Here is a 25,242-nt window from a genome sequence, read left to right as displayed (position 1 = left end):
GGTGATCCTTCAGAGTGGCCTATTTATATATACAGACATTAATATAAAAGGCTTCCTGTCTGAAGACTGTTGTTACCAGGTGTGAAGTTCATTTAGCTACCCCTATGACACCAAGTTATTAAAACCTATGTAAATAGTCTTTGCACACCTAATGATCTTACCATGATTTATTGAACAGGACCTAATGCTTCAAATTAAATACTGGCCTCTATATACAGATATGGTAGATGTAGATATACTGTAGATAAATATATGAGATATAGATGATATATAAATAGTTTCCATATTTTTTTTTCTTCCAGAAAGACATATTTTGTCCGTCATTAGAATGGCCTAATCTTAAGCAGCACATTATGTTTTCATCCACACACAAGTTTACTGTATACGTGTACACTCATTTAGCCAAAATCTCAGTTATAAAAGATTAAGTGATTCTCCCAGGCTATTTAAGACAGTATTGGCTATGACTCAACGACACATGCTAGACTGAGGCACTCTTCTCAGCTCTTCAAATACATAAAACATGCCTTTATATATATTTGTCAAAGAACCAGCTGGTTATTTACACTTGTATTGCAAAGAAGTAGCCTGACAAGCCAGACCCACATCAAGATGTTTGGTCTGGAAACTCACCACTGACAGGGCTCAATCCGAGGGGCGGGATAAACGGTTGTCTTTCAAACTCCCACTGCACGCGATAGGATAGCGCTAGAACCAACCAAAGCAACGAAGGTGAAGCGGAGCTCGTTGACAGATTAAACTTTTGTCGTATCCAGTCGGCAAAACTCCGAACACATCTTTACTTTTTAAGAATGACTTCATTGCCGTTCTTTTTTATCAGAAAAAAGCTTAACTCCAAGTCTTCCAGAGTCGTGGTCAAAGCTGATTCGAAAGACCGCCGTTCGCCAGCTTCTGTGTTTACTAGAATCCCGCAAGCGCAACTCTGCCGTCATTATGTTAAGCCCCGCCCACCGACTCTATACACGATGTGATTGGCCCGACCAGAGTTTGGTTTTTACAGCTCAGAAGGTATTGAGAGTTGCTAGACATCTCTCGCGGCAGATTCGATTTTCTAGGCTAGCAAACAAGCAGAGATGGCACTTCTTTTACAATAGAGGCTTGTGGAGTTATGAGGTTTAACCGAAAATTTGAGCATCCAATGGAGTTACAAGGTTTAATCACAAGCTCTTTTTAATACTTTTAATTGTTTAGATATTTGTAAAATGCACAGACAGATGTAAATGATGGTCAATAGTAATGATTGTATTTATTAAAAAAACTAAATATTTCAAAAAACTGAACTCTGCAAATACAAGATTTCTGCCCAACAGTGATTGCATGTTCGTCTTTAAAACTTTCTATTCATCAAATAATAATAGGGGAAAAATGTTTAACATGGTTTCCATAAAAAATATTAAATATTACTTTTTTCAACATAGATAATAATAAGACATGTTCCTAAATCAGCGTATTAATGACTTCTGAGGGATCATGCGACACTGAAGACATTACTGAAGTAATGATGCTGAAAATTCAGCTTTGCTACAGGAAATTACATTTTAAAATCTATTAAAAAAAAAGATAATGTATTAAAATAATATTTCAGAGTAATACTGTGTTTACCGTATGTTTTTATTTAAATAATGCAGCCTTGAGCATTAAAGGGTTAGTTCACCCAAAAATGAAAATTATTTCATTAATTACTCCCCCTCATGTCGTTGGACACCCGTAAGACCTTCGTTCATCTTCGGACCACAAATGAAGATATTTTTGTTGAAAGCTGATGGCTGAGAAAGGCTTTAAAAAGGCCTCCATTGGCATTCAGTACATTCCCACTCACAAGACCCATAAAGGCACAAAACACATCGATACAAAGTCCATCTCACTACAGTGGCTGTACAATAATGTTACAATGTGACGAAAATAGTTATTGTGCACACAAAAATCGAAATAACAACTTTATCCACCAAGTTATTGACGTGAACTCGACGCATGCGCGAGAATATGACGCATATCCGCCATTCAGATACATGAAGAGGAGGAGCGCCGCTATCGCATGAGTTCACGTCCAAGACCTAAACGGAAGACAATAACTTGGCGGATAAAGTCATTATTTTGATTTTTTTGTGCACAAAAACTATTTTCGTCGCATTGTAACATTATTGTACAGCCACTGTAGTGAGATGGACTTTGTATCGATGTGTTTAGTGCCTTTATGGGTCTTGTGAGTGAGAATGTACTGAATGCCAATGGAGGTCTTACGGGTATCCAAAGACATGAGGGTGAGTAAGTCATGAAATAATTTTCATTTTTGGGTGAACTAACCCTTTAAATACAACAGAAACAACAAATAATAATTTGTTACATTTATATAGCATTTTTCTCAGCACTTAAGGCTCCCACCACACAGCAGCTTATTGGTTGAGAGGAGACCGAGTGATGAAGCCAATCAGTAAATGACCATGATTAGGAGGCCATGATGGACAGAGGCCAATGGGCAAATTTGGCCAGGATGTCAGGGTTAAACCCCCTACTCTCTTTTTTTTGAAGGACATCCTTCATGGGATTTTAATGACCACAGAGAGTCAGGACCTCGGTTTAACATCTCATCCGAAGAAAAGGTCCAACCCTAATTCAACCACTGTGATCACAGTAGCTCAGTAGCTATATAAATAAACAGTGGTCTACAGGACGGAGGGAGGGTAGAATGAACAGCATGGTGCAGCTGATAAAGGGACTACGAGACTTGTGAACATGTTTCTGTGTGCTCTTGGGACGGAGGTTATGAATTATTGAGAGGGATGAACTTAAAATAAAACGGGGCTGGAGGTAGCTTGAAGACCAAAACGATGTGCTGACGGGCTGTAGGGCACTTAGTCTTTTTGTGCCGCGTTCCCACCTTACTGTTATTCAACTGTGTGCATCCACTATGCTAGTGAGAAAGCCGTGAGAGTTGAGGTGAGGTGAAAAATGCCAGGCAACAGCCAAGCGCTGTGAAATGAAGACGGTAACATCATCTTAACGTCTCTAAACCAGTCCAAGTAATCCTTTCTAAATGTCCCTGTTTATTAAAAAACAATAAAATAGAAAAAAAGGTGATGCAGAACCCATGTGTAGAGTAGCAGAATAACAGCATGCTTCGGCCCGACAACATGATCAAAGGCAGGCACAGAAAACCGCTCTCTCTATAATTAGCACAGCGATGTCCAACTCGCAGCTCGGTGTAATGAAGCTGTTCAACACCACAGCTAACATGCTCTGCTCACAGTATGACCACATATCGCAACACCGAACACACACGCTGCTCTTCCACGATTACCACTGATTAGCTCACCGCCTCTCAAATGCTGCACACTAATAACTGCTAATACTAACCCCCGCGGTGGTCGGCTTACAGAGACCTCAAATCACTTTTCAGTGAGGACTGATAGAAAACACCCTTTGATATTACAACTGGTAGCCTATTTTTGTGCTAAGGACGTAAAAGGGTACATCAGATTAAGGACATTAGATGATTATAGCTGCTGGCTTGGTGATATTTCACAACGGTTTCGTGGATTGATTTTGTTTTCACTTTTTTCCCCATTCAGGGTGTAAAACTGAATCCCCCCACAGGGATCAATAGTGAATCTCTCAGAATCTAACATTTGGAACTGGTCCATAATGCAAAGCTCAATTGCATCAAAGAGGCCCAAAATGTCACATTGTTTAGTGATATATACTACCTTGACAATCCAGACTCACATCAAGATGTCAGATCTGGAAACTCACCATTGGCAGGGCTCAATCTGAGAGGCGGGATAAACGGTTGGTACCACCAACCAGAGCAATGAAGAAGGTGAAGAAAAGCTAGTTGATATATTAAACTTTCGCAGTATCCGGTCGGCAAAACTCCGAACACATCTTCCTTTCTTAAGAATTACTTCAGGGACGTTCTTTGTTCCTTTCTCAAAGAAAAGCCTAACAGAGAAAAGTCTTCCAGAGTCGCAGCCAACGCCGATTCGAAAGACCGCTGTTCGCCAGCTTCTTCGTTTACAAGTAGAACCGTGGCAACTCTGCCATCATTATGCTAAGCCCGTCCACCAACCCTATATACGATGTGACTGACCTGACCAGAGTTTGTTTTTTCCAGCTCACAATCCAACGGAGACTTGCTAGACTACCCTGGCTGCAAATTAGGTTTGCTGCCGCTAGGGTGTGTCTAGATTTCTAGGCTAGACCTTAGTAAGAACGAATTGGGTTGTAAGAAGATTGTTCAACAGATAACATGATTTTCCTTGCTGAAAAAATAACAGCTTACACCAGTTTGGACCATCTTGAAGATGGTCTAATTGGATTTAGAACTGGTTGTTTCAACCCATGGTTGGGTTAAATATGGACAAACTCAACCATTGGTTTACATTTTTTGATTATATTTTTAAACCCGATAGCTAAGTTTGTCCATATTTGACCCATGGGTGGAAACAACCCAGCATTTTTTAGAATGAGATGAGTAATAAAATTGTTAATCTGGTTATTGCTGGTAGCCCTGGTTGACTAGGTTTTCGTAGTTTTTTTTTTGTTTTTGTCTTTTAAATAAATCAATAATTTTCTTCAACAAGGATGCATTAAATTTATACAAATTGACATATTTTGTTATGTTACATGTAACAAACAAATACAAAAAAAATTGAGTGTCCAACTCGAATGTCTATCTGAATAAATTCCTTTCAATTCCTCACAGAATCCTTAAAGGATGCATTACGGTAGCAGCACAACTGTTTTTAACATCAATAAGATGTTTCTTGAGAAGCAAATCATCATATTAGAATGATTTCCGAAGGACCATGTAGATAAGTAATGATGCTGAAAATTCAGCTTTGCCAACACAGGAATGTTTTTATTGTATTTTTGATCAAATAACCTTGGGCTTGTTTAAAATAAGACACTTTATTTTATTTTTAAAAATCCAAACGTTTGAATGATATTACTTTGGTACTGACAAAATGTACACGTGTTTACAGCTACTGTGTTTTGTATGCAGTCACTTACAGAAATGTGGCTATTTATGTCGAACCAGTCTATTAAGTTGAAATCACTGAATTCAAAATTACCAGCCTCTAAATATCCAACCCGATCACACATAAATGCGTATAAATAGTACGAGTGTGCAATGTCGTGGAATGTATACGCCAAAACTCATTTTGGCGTGCATATGATACGCTGTTTTTCGCGTGCATATGATACGCACTTTATGGCGTATATATGACACGCTCTTGGGTAGGTTTAGGGTGGTGGGGTGGGGGGTTCGTATGTATAATATGCCATAAAATGCGTATCATATGCACGCGAAAAACAGAGTGCCATAGACACGCCAAAATGAATTTTGGCGTATACATTCCACGACATTGCACACTCGTACTATTTATACGCATTTTTGTGAGAATACCCTGAAATATCACATACAAATTTAACGATTTAACTGAAATTATAGGAAGCTGATTGTTCTGGTCTAGAACAATATGCAAAATGAATTTGTGCAAAAGTGTGGCCCTGCAAGAATAGGAGATCAGCCAAACATAGCATGAAAATACACACAAATATTCCTTATACTGCTTATACAGTAAATGGTCATGGAAAGCGTTGTTTCCGAAAGGGTTGCTGAGTCGGTTTTCCTGTGGTTTGGTGGCAAGCAGAGGGGGTGGGTGGCTGTTATAAATCTGTGGGAGTGAAGCGTTGCTTGATGAAGCAGGTGCAGATCTTTACCTTCCCTGACAGACTAATCAATTCAGAGCGATACTTATCACCTTGCTTGCACTCCATCACACATGCATATATCTTATGTCACATGCACTGTTCTTTCCATGACCACATTTTAAGGAAACACATAAAAATGTTCAAGCATGTTACATGTATGTGATGTTCTGATAATAGAATAAATCGTACAATCTATTTGAAAACAGACACGTCAGAAACTCAAGAGCACAGAAGATGATTGGAGATGAAAAAAACTGGCCTGTATGGCTTAAAGTAAGCTTTCCTTTTGTGATACTCTACGTCCTTGAACTTAAGTGCCAGAGCGACAATGTCTGAGCAGGGTGAGCAGCAACCACACTTCACAAAGGATAAAAGGCTGCAGTCGCCAGGAAGGCAAAGTAAGGATCTAAGGTGCAAATTGGGTTATGAGAGAAACGGACTGCAGGCGAAAGCACCGGAGCCTTTGCATTATTGATAACAGCACCACAGTGGGCCTCGTTTGTTCAGCGGCCGCCAATTCTCAGGGCTGCGATTTGTGTTGTGAGCACAGAGGTCAAAGCGGACACGGCCGTCGGTCTGACAACATTCAAACACATCTGGAATTTATCGCCACGGATCCGAGGAGTCAATTCTACATTTCCTACAGGAATGAGGCAGCTGCCTCCCAACAGGCAACCCAATGTATGTATATCTCCAATATTCTCCAATATTCCCATCCTTTTTTCACCTCAGTCCGTCTCAGCGCATTCTCTTATGCAAAAGGCTGCAACTAACAATTATTTTGATAATCGATTATTTGGTATTATTGGTTCACTGTTAGTGGTATTATAACAAAGTGGAAGGAATTGGGCAAAACAGCAACTCAGGCATGAAGTGGTAGGCCACGTAAAATCCCAGAGCGGGATTGGCGCATGCCAATAGCTACGCATGCTAATAGAGTCAATAGCTACAGACCTCCAAAGTTTGTGTGGCCTTCAGATTAGCTCAAGAACAGTGTGTAGAGGAGCGTCATGGAATGGGTTTCATATCGGTTCTTGCCTGACTGAATTGTGCCAAGTGTAAAGTTTGATGGAGGTGGGATTATGGTGTGTGGTAGTTTTTCAGGGGTTGGGCAAAGCCCCTTAGTTTCAGTGAAAGGAGCATTTAATGCTTCAGCATACCAAGACATTTTGGACAATTTCATGCTCACAACTTTGTGGGAAGAGTTTGGGAATCGCCCCTTCCTTTTCCAACATGACTGCGCACCAGTGCACAAAGCAAGGTCCATAAAGACATGGATGAGCGAGTTTGGAGTTTGGAGGAACTTGACTGGCCTGAGTCAACAGAGTCCTGACCTCAACCCTAAAGAAAACCTTTGAGATGAATTGGAGCGGAGACTGCGAGCGAGGCTTCATCAAACATCAGTGCCTGAGTTCACAAATGTGAACACACACTTTCTCTGAAATGACTTTCTTTCAATGTGATTTTGTTTATTTTTCATCTCCTCCACCGATAAAATAAGTTAAAAAGTCCTACTCTGCATTGTTTTCCCATTTCACTTGAAAATACATTAGATTACGAAAGTAAAATGAGCTGCAACCAGCAATTTATGTTGACCTTACAAAATCATTTGCATTTTTGGTGCTAGTGTGGGTATGTGTGTGTGTATCACTGGATCATAACAATCTTTAATATTACACTATCGAAGCAAAGATGAGCTCTGATGTCCCCAATTACAGCAAAAAATATGTATTGAGTTATGAATAAAGCCGTGGTGTTCTGCACAACTATTACGGCTACATCGTCCCATGGGGGGAAAGGCAATCTATATTTGGACCTTAGATTTTCAAACTGTACTTCCATTTACTGCTATGCACATTCTTTGGCCTTGTTTTTCCCCTAGACTTGAAATACTGGGGAATAAATGTTATTCATTTCACTTGCTCAGAGTCTGAGAGAATAAGAGGAGGAGGAGGAGGAGGAAGAGAGGGTGATGTAGTCTGAAAATGAGGTGCAGCTGTGTATTTGAGGCCAGAAGTGAGTAACACTGAAGCTTTGTGAAGATGTGAGCAAAGGGGGGCTGCCAACGGCCCCCAGATTGTTATTCAAGGAGTCGTTCCACATCACCCATCAGTCCCCCTTACAAAACATCTGGCATGAGGCAAAATTGCCCCTTTGCGCACACAGAGCTTCAAGAGCTCTCTTTCAGCGAGAGGTCTCAGACTTCTGACTGACCCTCTACCACAGGAAAGAAAGAACGAGAGAGAGCTCAGGAATAATGTAGCTGCTCAGGGAGCACTTGACCTTCAAAGATCCTCCGCTGTTTCAGATGAACTTAACAGGGATCAGGTGGGCCTTGACTGACTGCTGCTTCACACTGCTACACATACAGGTTTAACACCCACACACACACTAACACACACATCCTCTGATATATGACGGGACACGCTGGTGAGAGGAAGAGGGGTTATTTGAACATGATCTGCCAAAAGACGATTAAAAATGCCCCCCCAAAAGATTAAATGCGTTTTGCAGGACTAAAGAAAAACCTTTCATAACATCTGTTTTAACTTCTAACATGTTCATATATCAAAATGAGTTCATATATCACATAGAGATCTCTTTTAAAATATGAAGTCTGTTTTTCTTATGAGCTACAAAGAATCATTCCCCTCTGAGAGACTCAATCAAAACTTTATTGAGGACATATCTGATACAAAGATGTGACAGACCTATGTATTACTTTTAAGACGTTTATATTATGGGGGGTGGGGTGTGTGTGTGTGGGGGGGGGGGGGGTTGGGGGGGCTTTTAAGGTCATTTAAAATAAATTATGGCCAATTTGTTGGATATTGATATGAGCTTCCAATGGAAATCTATGTATGTATGCATTTTGCCTCTTAATTATTATTTTTTAATTAATAATAATAAATACAAATATTTCAGTTATTTACATTACAAAATAATTCTATTCAGGTTCAGTACTGAAAAAGGGTGAACAAAATAACTTAATAATAATTAGTATTAAATTAATAAGTAGTCAGAATACATTAAATGTGAATACTTTACTAATACAATTTAGTAAAATATATGAATCATGTTATATTACATTTATATTTCAAATATACATTTCATATATTAATGGTATTACATTTATAAACAGTAAATAGTGCTTAAACTTAAATATGTTTTATTCAGTTTGCATACATTTTCCCCCTGTTTTAAATTCAGTCAAAGTACTCTCAGACCTGTGGACCCTCTGCTCAAAAAGCTATGGTTACAAAGTATACATTTACATGTGTCACATAATTAACATAATTGGCAAACAATATATCGTATTTCTCAGAACTAACTATGACTTATGATTTTTAGTGGTTGTATGAAGTCACACAGTTCACACAGAACTACAAGCAGAGTAACCAAAGGTGTCGTTCATCACATTAACTATGGACATAATCCACTAATGTTTGACATCCAGACTGTGTCCAAATACTTTTTGGGGTCAAACATACACTAAATAGAGCAGAGACATAAACAAAAGAGAAAAGGCTGAATAATTTATCGTTGTCTTAGTCTGTCCTCCCTTCTGAAAAGAACAGCATTGGTGGTTACAGCATATGTGTTTGGATGCTGGTGTCCTCAACAGACTTTGAACTAACAATTTTAAAGTTACTCAGTTAACCGACTTTATCAAACAAGATGCTGGTTGACCAGCTTCACCAGCTTTTTCAACACAGAGCCATGACCCACTTTCCCTACTGTGAAATTAAATCAGCCTGGTCTTAATCGCTTCTAAGAGGGACCCACAGGCAATCAGCCAGGATGCACTTTCACCGGCGGCCAGAATCTGTTTTCTGCTGTAACTTCGACGACACAGAAAGATCTAGGGAATCTGCAGTAAAACTGACCCAGTGTCTGCTGCTGAAGCCAGAAATGTCCGGACACAACATACCCCAGAGATCTCCTCAGAGCATTACATTATATTGTTTACTGATGTATGACCTAATCAGGGAGATTCAGTCATATTAAATATTGTTTTGGCTAGTTACAGTATTTTAGGTGTTATTACACAAAGTACATTTCCTTTTTCTTTCAGTGTATGCTGCCTCTAAGTCACCCTGGGAAGCTTCTACTTTAGTTCAAAAAATCGTAAATATGAAGTGACACATCTTCAAGTGGTTTTGATCTGAATATTTGGACGGATGCACTGGGGAATTTAGTATTTCTCTCTCTCTCTCTCTTTCATCTCCTATCAAAAACTTAAGGATTTTTAGCACTTGAAACAAATTCGGTCTGCAAAACAGTTACATGACTAGTTTTATAGATGTTTTTTTTTTTTTTTTTTTCAAAACAGGCTCATTGAAATGATGTGCCTCTACCTATATTTTTTACAAAACTCAAAAAAAACTTACCAAAACAAACAAATCACTGCAGATTTCATCTAAGATGAAAACTACAGAGGCAGTAAAACATCAACCACTTTTATTCCTTTTTACACAAAATTATGACAACAGGGGCAAATTAACTATTAATAAATACTCATTTTAACCCATTTCCTTGTATAATGTTACGACCTCTAAACACTTTTACCATACTGCATCATTTGTAAACAAATACATTTTGAATTTGCATCATAAAACCAGCTCCACTTGCTCTGTAGTTCACATGGTAGCATTTACACGCGTCACGATAAAAGAGCTCAAAGACTTGTGGAAGTAAACAAAAGTGGCATGACTGCTTTAGCAAATGTGTTTTTACATCACTTTTTGCTTCTGTTAACACTCTTGGAGTCAGGAATTGTTAGGGTTTAGTGTAGGACGTTATTTTCAAACACAATATAGCATTAACCTTTTAGCACCACTTACCGGACATTTTAATTCAAACTGTCGCGATATGTACAACATCCAATATAACAAAACATTTCCAGATTCACGTTCATCTGTTTCAGATAAAACTGAACTTGCTTTTAGTGCCACTCACTGGGCATTTCACTTTGAAATAGGGCTGCACGATTATGACCATGTATTAGGCCTTGAAATTGTAATTGCGATTATTAAATACGATTATCACAATTAACATTGAATGTTTTGAATAGCTTTATACCATCATCTGAAGCAACTGAATGCCATATTTTTATATAAAAAAAATTATAGGAACTACATTGTAAAAAAATAAAAACAAAAAATGTACTGGTAATTTTCTGCCAGTACATTATCCAGTAATTTTACGGAAATTTCCGTTGATCCTTAAAACACAAACTAATGCAATGTTTAATTCAAAACACAGGTAAAACACCTGTAAAAAAAAACAATACAGAAAATTCCTTCATATTTATACAGTACATTGTGCCCTATTTTTTATGGACTTTTTTACAGTGTAGGCATCAGGGTGGTTCCCATAGACTGTAAAAAATATGGATGTAGAGTCCGTGACGTCACAAATATGATTCTGAAGAGCATTTATGAAGCATAAAGTAGAGACGAGCTGGCAAGCGTCATCCCACGTCATGCCCAGATTACAGAAAATGGGCAAAGAGGCGGGACGTGGGCGGAGCTGAGATGGTGCGATGACTAACAGACAGTGGATAAATGGCTATCCACCTGCCATTCAAAGTGGCCACACCTTTAACTATGTAGAACTTTAAGGCTTTATACAATGTAAACAAATGAGTTATAAAAAATAAAAAAAATCACCCCCTCACAGTTGGCATGAAGGGCGAAATTTGCCGTATAGCTCAAAACCACAATTTGGCTGTAAATGTTTTTATTACTGCTATAAAGTTGGGCATTTTAACATGGGGCTCAATGAGATTCTGATCCCTTCTGGAGCCTGTCTCTAGTAACCAGTCGATGAATTGCAGTTTAAGTCACTTCCGTATTAGCTTAAAAAGAAACTGGGGGAGGTTGCCGCTTGGTGGTTCCCCAAGAATTAAATGTTCAACTAGGGTCATTTACCTGGTTGCATTCGCACCACCAGTCTTAACTCTGAAGTGACGTAAACCACACTTATTTATGTGACTTTTGTTTTGACTGCGCGGCAGATATTTTGACGGCGCTGAGAACGCCAGAGTCTGACCACAGGGTGCTTACATTCTCTGTCTTGCTTACAATCTTTTTAACAGTCCTGTCTAATATGTTATTAGGTAGACAACTTTCCCTTAAGCTTTTAATATATAAAAGGTCATGGTAAAATGAGAATATCCTGTAAGTTTCAGAGCTGAAAACTTCCTTGTTAGTCAAAGAAAAGCGAGAAAAAAAACGATTGTGTTCGCATCTTGACGTCATCGCCCAACAAAACACGCCTCTACAGAATAATAAGCACGTGCAATTCAGTAGCCCCGCCCACTGACTCATCGGATTACGCTAGCCACCAGCAATAAACATACTGAAGATAACAAGATATTGCGCTATTTCTTGTTGTGGAAGAATACAGTCATTAGCTGCGTAAGCTTCCTTGGGATCCTAATATTAGGAATGTGTGATACTTTTTTATTTTAAATAAAGTTCCAGCTCACGTGGGGAAGACAAGGTGTTCACTTTATTTCACCGCGGAATCGTTTCTAAACAAGTCTCAGATGCTGGATTTGCAGACATATTGAGATTAAAACACAATACTGTGCCTTTTATATTAGATCCCACAGGAATGGTGCAACACACTTATGTGAGTAAAGCGTGTTTTTGATTGTTTTGATTATGTGTAACATTACATGTCTAACAGAACATACCTTTAGCACCCTGGACTCAGACATGTATGGGGAGGGGCTCACAAAGCCCAATGTCACAGGGCTCTGTGTTTTCCAGATGGGCTACCAAAACAGCCAGTGAACCTCAAATTGTGAAATAATATTCCTTTCTTGATCTGCGCTGTTCACTCTCTCTTGACTTGAGATTTGAAGGGCGCGGGTGCACCTGTGTGTGTGTGTGTGTGTGTGTGTGTGTGTGTGTGTGTGTGTGTGTGTGTGTGTGTGTGTGTGTGTGTGTGCGCAGTTCATGCTTATATCCACTGATCGGTTGGGCCATGTCATACAAAAATAATATTCAAATCAATCGTGGGTGGATGAGAAATAAATCATTGTGTTTGTTTGATAAAGACGTTTACGAGCTCTGTGAGAGAAGCATTATTCCAGGTGCCGCTTTTAAAACAATCCCTCCCTCATGTGAACTGACAAGGGAGCTGAAGCTCATTAAATGTGCAAATATTATCCAATCCTAGCCGTGGGCATTTACTTCTAAGTCTACAGTGCGGCACGACCATCAAAACCAGTGTAGAAAATAGCCTATTACTTATTAGTTATGATGTTTTTGAATGTAAAAACCACAAGAATGTCATTAGTTGACCTCAGACAACAGTATTAAAAAACATGAAAAAGCCAATTCATGACACGTATAAGCATGCAGAATAATATAGTGTAATATAAGTCGCAGCTCTGAGCGATTATATAATTGTGGCATCCGTAATCGTAATCGCGATTCGAAATTTGATCAATTGTGCAGCCCTACTTTGAAAGTGTTGCATTTTTTTTGCAGAAACGTTGCCATAGGCATGTAATTCCAATGAGCCTGGGTTGTAAAGTACAAAGTTATGCCCACAAACTAAATTGTGCAGTCAAATTGTATAACACATATTTAAAATAATTGTCAATTATTTTTTCATTGACTCACATAACTCTGAATACAATGGAGAAAATCTGAATACAATGGAGTTTCCCCAGTGGTAGATAAAACATATTGTAAATGTGGTTATTCTGACATGACCTGAATGCAGAATTTGTCATACTTCACATTTAATCATCATATCAAAAACAAAGATTGCGATTTGATCCTGATATCACAAAATGACCCGTTCACCAGCCTAACCTGTTCACCCGTTTTAAAGCATCACATTGATACCATTAATTTTCCTGGATCCTGCACAAAAAAATAAATAAATCATGACGTAGTTTCCAAAAGAGTTTAAGATAGCAGGACTTACTGAAGGGCATAAGAATGGAACAGAGAGGAATTAAATATGCCAACTGAAGAGAAGGAATGAAAGAGTCTAAGTAGGAGCGATCGGCCAACGTCATAGAGGAGTTAGAGGGAGTCAGTGGAGAGAGAAAGTATATTGGGTTCCTGGACAGAGGAGTGGAAGATGACAGGTGTCTGGGCTGCTCTGGTCTCTGCTGGAACTGTAATTGGTTGTGGCAGACGCAGACAGCATGAATGGCCTGCTTCAGGCCTCCAGGGGTCAGGTAGAGAGACGGAGGGGGAAAAAATCAACTCAAAGGCGTGATAGAAAAAAGAAAGTGAGGAAGAGACAGAACCAAAACAGTGTGCAATGAGTGCAATTGAGGATAGGTATCCAGTGGTGTGTTTTGACAGCAAATCTCAATTTCATAATCATATAATCCCTGTGACAGTACACATCAGGTTATTTTTTGCCATGGACGTGTAGGGTTACTTAGAGAGAAAGAAAGGATGGATGAAATCTACACAGCGCACAGGGACTTGTACAAGTCAGTTATTCTGTTTAATCAGTGAGACACTTTCCGACATCAGTACCTTGAGTAACATAGAAGTCTGCATATAACACACTGACTGCATCTTATAAATACACAGCCTTGTGTCAAAATAGAAACAAACACAAGTGACATTTGACAGAATCTAAAAATTGTACACAGGAACAGCCCAAAACATTCATTATAAATATATCTAGCCAGCTAAAAAACATCTCATTGTGGTTTTCTGCAAAGTAGTTTCACCAATCATCTGATGCAAGAGCTTTTTCAAAACACCAAGCCTCAATCTAACCGGTTGGCTTCATGCAATTTCTGGGAAACTGGGTGGAAAGGTTTGATTCAGTACAACACAGTCTAGCTGAAAAACTTCCAGCTGGAACTTCGTTGAATTGAAACTTTAGATTGAAATTTTTGCTGAATTAATTTTGTTATATATTTATATTATATAATATAAAATATATTATATACACCGAATATATATTCTTTTCTTTTTTTACCTAAAAACTCACTTGGCCAGCATGTTCCTGCCCTGATTTTATTTCGTTATTTGATTAACAATAATTCACACAGAATATGGTTGGGCCCTTTAAGAGCTGCACGGCCCAAATTCATTGCAACATATGATTTCTCACTCAACTCTGTGTTTAACTGAATAGTTGCCAGGACGTGCATTCTTACATATTTTTGATAATTCAAACCCAAAAATACACAAAAAATGAAAAATGAAAGGCGTGTGGGCGGCAACCCAAGCTTCAGGTCAGAGTCCGGCAGTGCGAGGACGTCCCGGCCACTTTATTTTCTAATGCAAGCGTTTCTTTTGTTTAGTGAACGGTGAAAGCAGAGCACACGTCTGCTGTCACACATTGACACAAATTAAGAAATACTGCTCTTATTGGAGAGCTGTCATTTTTTAAAGGTGCACTATGCAACTTTTCGTCCACTGAAGGGCGCCTTCTAAACGGCTCGCGAGTACCGGGACTTTTATTTTTACGGGACGGGACACAGTCGCCGGGCGCACGCACTTCTGCTTTTCCGGTCAGGTAAAAACAGCTATTTTTATCATATCAGATACATTTAAGGGGCCAAGGGCTTCGGCCATCCGTCCACTCTCTTCCCTGAACTGAAATGAAGTAGTGGGCTGTACTTTCCACACGATTAACATCAGGTTCATGTACGCCAGGTTGGCTGGTGGTTATGTTTCCCGCATACCGCCTCCCATGGCCGAGACTGGTATTATGATACCTGTCGGGCCGGGGCTAGTAATGCTACTGCTAATTAAGGTTGATATCTCTGCAGCACTATAACTTGACATTTTTTTAATGACATCATCACCCTTATTTCTTCTCATTCTTTTGATGCGTGTAGGTCATTTTTTGGATATTTTAACCTCAATTTTTACAGATGGCACCTTTAAAGTACCATTACTAATACAATTTCATAGTGTACTAACTTCCCCAGTCAACTAAAAGCGCTGCTGCAGTCTATATCAACTAAGATTACATTTAAAGGGTCAGTTCACCCAAAAAATTAAATTATCTTACCCTAATATCATTTGACAACCGTAAGACCTCATAAGACCCGTTCATCTTCGGAACACAAATGAAGATATTTTTGTTGAAATCCAATGGCTCAGAAAGGCCTCCATTGACACCAATGTCATTTTCCTCTCTCAAGACCCATTAAAGGCACTAAAGACGTCGTTACAAAGTCCATCTCCCTACAGTGCCTCTACAATAATTTTATGAAGCGACGAGAATAGTTTTTGTGAGCAAATAAACGAAATAGTGATGGGCCGATTTCAAAACAAAGTTTCAAACCGTTATGAATCAGCGTATTGACTCAGGATTCGGATCTCGTGTCAAACAGCCAAACTGCTGAAATCACGTGACTTTGGCAATCCGAATCCTGAATCTGTACTGTGACCAGTACAGTACTGATATATGGCCCAGACTTTCTTGACATTCAGAAGTCTGGCTCTAAGAGATTACTTTCAAACATGACATAATGAAGAGACAAATTGCCACTTTTCTATTCATGTAGGCTCAACAAAAATAAGCCCCGTCTACCCATCCTAAACACTTCAAACCAAGAGAGTAACAGCCATATCCAGCTGATAAGAGCAGGCAGCAGCAACAACACAATAACCGACCTGAGAACAGGGGGCTCTTATCAGATCGCTGTGAATGACCCCCAACGCCGTGAATGAAGCCAGCTGAAAGAGGACTGTGCTAATGAGAGCTCTCGTGAGACTAAAGACACAGCCCGGGCATGTTAATTACCTACAGGAGTGTGAAGGTTATCGACTAGAGCCTATTTCATAATGCCACGTACGTTAAAAAAAAGCACAAAGGTTGAACCACTAAGAAAAGAGCACAGCCTTGTTTGACAAGAACTTCAGGATATGGTCCATTCTGGTAAGACTGATGATAGATTTACAGTAAACTCATTAAGTGCATTTCAGAATATTTCAGACGAAACAAATCACTAAATTCCACATCCGATCCAGCATTAAATATGCATTAAGGAATCAATAATAAAAACAGCATTCAAGGTGTGTTAAGCTGGCCTTAGTAAATGTTAACCTGCTGTCTTACATCCCTGGTAAAACTGCTGATGAATTCTCACACCATCCATTTAAAGGGATAGTTCACCCATACATTTTAATTGTCATTATTTACTCAACCTCATACCATTCAAAATCACCATTTAAATGAATTTTTGAACAATATTGTGTTTACTTATTTCAATATGATGAAAGTGAATGAGGACCGAAGTTTTCAAGCTTCAGTAATGGCAAAAAACAGCTTAAAGTGTAATTTTTATAAGGATCTATGAACAGAAATGCAATATAATATATAATATGTTTTCAGTGGTGTATAAAGACCTTACATAATGAACCGTTATGTTTTATTTACCTTAGAGTGATCCATTTCTATACACCACAGGTACCCTTACCGTGAAGTCGCCATTTTCCGGAGCCATGTTTCTAGTAGCCCTAAATGGACAAACTGCTCTACAAAGCGCTAGCTATTCTCTGCCGTCTCAGACGACAACATCTTCGCAACATCAACAACATCAACACGGTTGCAATTTGCAACCTCACCACTAGATGCTGCCAAAATTTACACACTGTACCTTTAAATGCATCATGAAAGTGTTCCGAACTACTCTATAGCTTTGCGTGAGACACAAAAGCCATTATTTACTAAAATTATATGATACTTGTCTAGTTGTGAACTGTGAACAAAATGTCTTTTTAAAGAATCAGCTCACAAACTGATTAAGTTCTTGGGTTCAACTCACTGACTCAATCATCCAGTCACAGTTCACCTGAGGAAAAGATTATCAATAAATAACAGCATAAACTTTCACTCAAAGCTATTTTGTGACTTCAGAAGATTTGGAATATTGCATCGTATTGCCTATTTTATGATGTTTTTTGGAGCTTGAAAGCTCTATTCCTGATTTATCGTAAGTTAACAGAAAAAGAGTGACCAATATATAATTTTTTTCATAAAACACTTTTTTTTTTTTTTTTTTTTGGTCATACAGGTTTGAATTAGCATGCGGGTAAGGTAATAATGACTACTTTTAAATTTCTAAGTGTCCCTTTACTTCAAAATGATATGTTAAATATAAGTGATTTAAACAATTATAATAAAACCTTTATTTAATCATCCGAAACTAAAGGTGGCAGTATAATTTGATGTAGTTCTGATTGATATAGCGGCTGCTGAAAGTGTAGCAGTGATCTATATCACAATCTACTCACCGGCCATGTACACAGACATGCCATATTTCTGATAAATGTCACTATACCCAAAAAAGTGCATGAAAAACGTTTAAAATGGCTACAAGGTTATACATATTTCATAAACAACACCGTATGCATCATCTGAGAAACCCATAGAGGGAATGCGCTACACCCAGAGTTCTCTATGGAAATGTACAAGCGCTCTACCCTGCCCTGCTACCCCGGGACAGAGGACAACACGGCTCAACCAAACACACACGCTTGCACCATTTAAAACACATTTATGCACGGCTGTCAAAAAACGCAGACTTGAACAAACATACGCTGATCAGCATTCAAATGGACTTCCTTGCTGATTTCCAAATGAGAAGCGTTGACGGGCAGCATGTAGCCAAGCCTAATTGAATGTCATCATTTTCCATTATTTGTTGCCTTTTTTAAATGAAAGCACTTAGCCTTTTTTATTCACGTTTCTCAGAGACAGTTGGATCCATGAGTCCTAATGAATATTTAAACAGGGACCAGAAGTCTCATCTCTTGAGTGGTCTCCGAGCGTCGCTAGAGCCTGCGTCGGGAAGGAGGGGTGACCATTACCGAAACTCAACCACGGAACAGCTGAAGAAAAACACGGATATTACAAAAACAGCACTATGGAAAATGTCAGTAATTAGAACTGGCTGCCATTTCAGAGGCAGAGCGGGCCAGGCTAATGAGTCCATTAGCACCTTCCTTGCATAAAGAAGACAAGCAAAAAAGCCTCATTTTAATACATTAGCCTCCTGACAGTTTCACCGCGGAGGCTATTCAGCGCAGCTGACACGCTTTTCCAAGGGCTCTGACCTTTTGTTTGCTGAGCGCTGGCTCAGAGGAAAGAGTGGATTCGGCTCTCCTGGGCATAAACACAGGAGAAAGTGTGAGAAACAAGCACCTTTTGCTTTCACTGACTCATTGAGAATATCAGCAGCTCAAAGCATTTCTGTACTAACGCTACAGAAGAGGTAACACAACTGCCCATGTGGGTATTAGTCAAGCAATTTTTCCAAATTTAGCCAGCACTCAAGTCCTCGAAAACAACCAAAAAGCTTAGGCAAATACACATTTCACCTTGGTCCAAAACCAACAACTGTGAATACCCTTGGATTTCACACTGCAATCTTTTCACTGTCTCCCACTGCTCTCTAAATACTCTAAATAACCTTGCCCACATACCTAATTGCTTAGTTCACTCAAAAAATAAAGACTCTGTCATCATTTACGCACCCCCGATAGCATTCCAAACCTGTATGAGATTTTTTCTTCTGTTGCGCAAAAAAAAAAAGATTTTTAGCAGAATGCTCATACCACTCTTTTCTATACAATGAAAATTAACAGTGACAAAGGGCTTTCAAGTACCAGAAAAAAGCATCATAAAAGCAAAAGACTGCAATTTAAAGGAAGTGTGTGTAAGATTGAGGCCAAAACTGGTACTGCAATCACTTTCAAATTACTGTAGAGCGGTGTATTCCCTCTCCCCCTCCCCCCTGACTCGAGGTTGTCAGATAGGCTGCAGGATCCAGCAGGAACGTTTGTATCTGCAGCTGTGGTAACTAGAGGAGAGCTGGCAACCCGGGTGCTGAGACACTACTGACTTTGTGATTGGTCGATAGGTGGAGAGGGCGGAGCTTCAGGCCAAAACACATGTCAACATCAACATCAGTAGAGGGCTGCAACAACAACTTTTAAATAACAATATCCTGGCCGGACTGCTGTTGTCAGTGATATAAGTATTTGAAATGAACATAACTTCTTAATGTCTAGTGACATATCAGGGTCATTTTATGATTAATTGAAATACATTTCTTATATACAGTTCCTTTAAGTCATTGTTTGCTAATAATCTGATTTAAATTCCAGCATATTTAAACTTAAGATGCATCTTTGTGATATATTTGAAAACACACAAACAACTGAGGCTTGAGAACTAATGTGAAGGGAATTTTCAGATATTTTAGTACATTAGTCTCTTTATAAAAGTTTTTGAATGAATTCTAATATGCTCATTTAGACTACATTTATTTGACCAAAACAGTAAAAACAGTAATATTACAAATTGAAATGTTTTCTATTTTAATATTAATATCTATTTCTATTTTATTCCAAAATATAATTTTTGACAGCTGTTTTCAGCAGACATTACTCCAGTCTTCATTGTCACATGATCCTACAGCAGTCATTTTAATTATGCTAAAATATGATAAAAACGGGTGTGCTGCTTAATAATTGCTTAATAATTTTAGTGGAATTCATGAATTTATTCAAAGAATTTACTTGAAATAAAAACGTTTTGTAACATTATACATGTCTTTACTGTCACTTTAATGCATTCAATGCATTCTTGATGAATAAAATGATATATAATTATTACTACACTCTTAGAAGAAAAGGTTCTATCGGCGCTATGTATCTGGAACCCTATAGAAGTATAGTTGAGTATACTCCAAAGACCCTTTTATGTTAAAAGGGTTCTATAATGACAAGAAAGAACCCTTTTGGCATTTAAAAAGGGTTCTATATAGAACACTGCAAAAAAATGCATTTCTAATCAAAGAAAAAAATGCATTTCTTATCTTAGCAAAAACTCTCTTAATTTTGAGTTATTTTTTCCCAAAATAAGACAATTACTTTTGCTTGTCTAGTAAATACTTCTTGTCTTAAGAATGTTTAGATGTTTGGACTAGAAAGAAGACGAAAATACAAAGTAATAAAACCATTTTTTTGCAGTGAACCTTTTAGGGGTTCCAACTACTTAGCACCGATAGAACCTTATAAGGTTCCATATAGAACCTTTTCTTCTAAGAGTGTGTTACCAAGACAATTTGTTGTGCTTGAATGACATTTTATCAGTTATTTTTGTCAAACTTATGCAAAACCGCATGAGAATGAGTCAATAATTACTGAATTTTAAGGCAACGTCTGCATTTATCTGGATACATTTGAAAGCGGCCTTTTCATGCCAAAACGCTCTTTTTCAAGCATTTTCTCCTCCACACTCCTCAAACGTCAGAAATGCACAATTCACCTTACTGTGCATGTGTAAAACCTCATAAAAGCTCACTGAGAGGATACAGATGGAACAGACATAAGGTTCTCATGCCATTCTTCTGGCTGGATCATTTTATTTTACGAAAAACATTATCTCACCATTGACTGAAGCGTCCAGGTCACACTCATTCACCATTATATGTTTAGTCTAAAACACAACTGCTCTTATGTTTTGCCACATGACAGCAATTAAAAGAACTTTATATATATATATATATATATATATATATATATATATATATATATATATATATATATATATATATATATATATATATATATATATATATATATATATAGGACTGTGAAAAGTGTACAAAGTAACACATCTTTATCAACAGTGGATAGCACATAACAGGCACAATAGCGTTATTAACGTACTTACCCTTAGGTTCGATATGCACCACATGACTAGAAATACACCATCGTTTTCAAATACTTCAGTTTTCGCCAAAATAGCATTTTCAAATGTATCCACTTGGGAAAGCGCTTTCAAAAAGCGAAATTTTTGGCATGACGCAAATGCAGTCTCAGTGTGGATGGAAGGCCAAACTGGGGAAAAAGATGCATTTTCAAACAAAAAGAAATTAGTATGGATAAGGCCTCAGTGAACTAAAGCATCCCCCCCCCACCCCCCTGCTGAAAATGATTTAAGTTTCTAATTATGCTGTTCTATCGTGGTCGATTATCTCCCACAGCAACGATAAGGCTCCACGCTAACCCAAAGTGTCCTATGGCACAAAGCAATAGATCCGTGATTCCTAATCCCATGCTAAGCTTTCCAATATCTCTGAGTTGTCTACCTGTCGATTAAACAACCGTGTGGTCTCCAAGGCAGCTATTGTACTACTAGCAGAAACCATTTCTAGAGAGCATGTCAGCAGATGGAGGATCATTCACAAATCCGCAATATAATCAGAGCTTACAGGGATAACTCATGTACCAAATATGAAAAGCCATCTGCCGGCCTGATGTGTAATGCGGTTACTATGGTGAAAAAAAAAAAAAAGCCTGTGCTTACACATACCCACACACATCACATGCCTGAGATGAAGGATAAGGCCATATATAAGGCGACCTCTGGCCTTGCGCTGCCAATAGACCTCCATGATTAGCCATTTCGTCATGCCGGCCTGCGGACCACCACACTGAGAAATAGCTCAACACGGTCAATCTCTATTTATTGAGTCTTGCGCCCTGTTAGCAAGGCCTTCGGTGAGTTCTTATTTCTCTTTTCCACTGACCTCTCACATGATTGATTGAATGATTCGACCGGAAAAGATACAGCTAGCATTGTCTTGAATAAGGTTAATTGACCGGCAGAAAGCAATTCATTACATTGGCACGTTCTGATAAGATTATTTTGCAAAGAGTGACCATTCCTTGACCTGCTGCATGAGAAGAAGGGGAGGTTTCAAATAGGGATGTGCCCAAAGCCGAATTTGGAAAGGAGATAACGGATCCCCTAAAGGGACATGGTGAAGGAAAAAAAAAATATTTTGATGCTTTTGCTTTTTCTCACAATTATAAAATTTGTGGGCTACTTACTACTTTAGCATTTCAAATTTGCGATCACGTGTAGGGACAGGCTCTGTCACACTAAACACTTGCAATATAACGCGGCATTGACTGTCGGAGCCCGCCTCAGTGCGCATATCGACCACAAAGGGGGCTCTCGTGAGCACCCTTCTGAAACCTAAAATGACAAACGTGACTCTGGACTACAAAACCAGTAGCACAGGTATATTTGTGGCAAAAGCCAACAATACATTTTATGGGTCAAAATGATCGATTTTTCTTTTCTTTTCATTAGTGTCCAATGTCAACAGAACTCAACTGCACTGTGTTACCAAGTCTGCGGTTTTCCCGAGGGTTGTTTTCCATGTCCGTGGGTTTATATATATATATATATATATATATATATATATATATATATATATATATATATATATATATATATATATATATATATATATATATATATATATATATATATATATATATATATATATATATATATACTGTATATATTGACCCAGGAATGTCAATTTTAGCAGGCGACCTTGCCAAAATAACACACATTTTAAGCCCCGAAGGCATTTTTTCCAGACCGAACTGCCCAAGCTCATATGTTATGGGCGGGGCTGAGTTCGGCTTGCATCCAGGCTAGTATCTCAGCCAAATATCCTAACAAACCATACATCAATGGAAAGCTTCCAGATGATGTGTACATCTCGATTTCAAAAAATTGACGCTTATGGTTTGGGGTCCAGGGTCACAAATGGAATACTTGCACACGGCACTCAGGGTCTGTTTCACACCAAAACCTGCTCCATCATCCTGTCAGTCATCTCTCCCTACTCTTTTTGCCTAATAAGTAAAATCTGATGTTCTGTAATCGACTAGCACAGCAAGCCTAACCCTTTCCCAAGCCTTTAGGGGCTCTGTAAAATCGTTATTCATTTTGTGTGCCTTTCTGAATTTGGAATTCAACTTCAGGCAGTTAACATTTCATCATGAAGGTGTTGTCATTAGCTCCTCAGCAGTTCCCTCTGTGTTGCTCTAGCCTGCCTATTAGCAAACAACATGAAGCCTCTCAGCAACCATTAGATGGGAAGCAGCCAAACGCACAAAGAAAGAGAACAGCCCCACAATTGCACTCACAGGTGCCCATCATGTTTTACTCAGTTCCACTTTGCTTTCCAAAGCCATCTGAGATCTCAAAGTTGATAAAAGAAAGTACACTGCATAATGATGCTACATGCAAATAAACAAAGATCAGTAGGAGTTTGCAGAAGAGCTGCAAATTCAATCAGCAAGAGGGTTGAACCTGCGAGAGCTATGTAGATTGCTAGATATTTACTTTTTTATGTTTGCAGGCTATGCAGATATCAAAACAGCAAAATAATAACGTAAAGCTAGTTTGATCCCAGCAGATACATTTTTTTTTAATGAGTTGTTCTAAAATATACCAAAATGTATCATATAGCATTTGAATAATTCACTTTTTTTAATGAAAATGTAAAATGTAGCATTTGTAACAAAAAATAATAATAATACAAAAATAAAAATAAATAATAAATAAAAAAAAACATATATTTTACTGTTTATGTGCTGAACACCATTTAGACGCATTCGTACCTTATAGCAAAAATTTTACATTTTAACCCAATTAATCAAAAAGGTTTTGACTTCGTTGGAGAAAACTTCTACAAACTCATCTAATGAACACACACAAACACACACACATACACACACACACACACACACACACACACACACACACACACACACACACACACACACACACACACACTTGAATAAAAGTAAGACTGCCTGCTGGAGGCCTATGGATTTGCAGAGCAAGTAAACAGAACAGACTTTGGAACGCTATGTCTCAATAATTTGTATCCTGGAGCACAACTACCTTCCCCAACACAGGGAAACAAGGCATAGAGTGAATCTGAATAAGTCACTGAAGCCCTCAGCTACTTTCATTGAAAACTTATTTGCATTTGCTCACAAATACACACATACACGTTCACTTCAGAAGGAAATGAAGGGACTGCACCTCCTAAACAAAAAGATTGTGGATATATTTCAGGTCCATCACTACAGAAAATGCCAAATGAACCAATAAATCCCCTAATAACGTCTGACAAATGTGGGTTTTGTTATACAGTGGCCTCAAAGTACTTAGACATGGTAGCCAAACTTATCATAAATGAATGGCATTGCAGAATGGCATTGCATTTTGTAAGAAAATATCCGAGTACCTTTAATTTAAATGAAAGATGCACACATTTGATGACTACACACATTCAAACAGAATGACCTAGAATGCATTTAAAAGTATATGAAAAAGAAGAGATAGATTAGTTCTGTTTGGCCTAGGATCATTTGCAGTTTCCAGTCTGATGGACATTTTGAATGGAATGCAATGGCATTTAAACATATTAATAGGGATGCACTAATATAAATGTGGCCAATACTGATAAGCTGAAAATGATGATCATGTTATGGCTGAAAACTGTTAAATGGCAGATATTAGAATTTGTACTATTTTTCTAAATGAACAAAAAAATACTAAACTAAAATAATTTGTTTAAAATGCTAGTGAATACTAAGTGAATTAAGGCGTTACAATATTATAATCTACAGTATGAAAAAATAGATACTCATTTTGAGATTTGCT

General features: G+C 38.3%; 1 protein-coding gene across 1 annotated transcript in view; it reads right to left on the bottom strand.

Moving 5' to 3' along the window:
• epha4b (eph receptor A4b) overlaps positions 1–25,242 on the bottom strand; it is a 182,162-nt gene that overhangs the window by 123,905 nt on the left and 33,015 nt on the right. The gene's annotated exons all lie outside the window — the stretch shown is intronic.

This window comes from Pseudorasbora parva, chromosome 9 (genome assembly GCF_024679245.1).
Source record: "Pseudorasbora parva isolate DD20220531a chromosome 9, ASM2467924v1, whole genome shotgun sequence".
Taxonomy (NCBI): Eukaryota; Metazoa; Chordata; class Actinopteri; order Cypriniformes; family Gobionidae; genus Pseudorasbora; species Pseudorasbora parva.
This window is presented reverse-complemented; position numbering and strand designations above follow the sequence as displayed.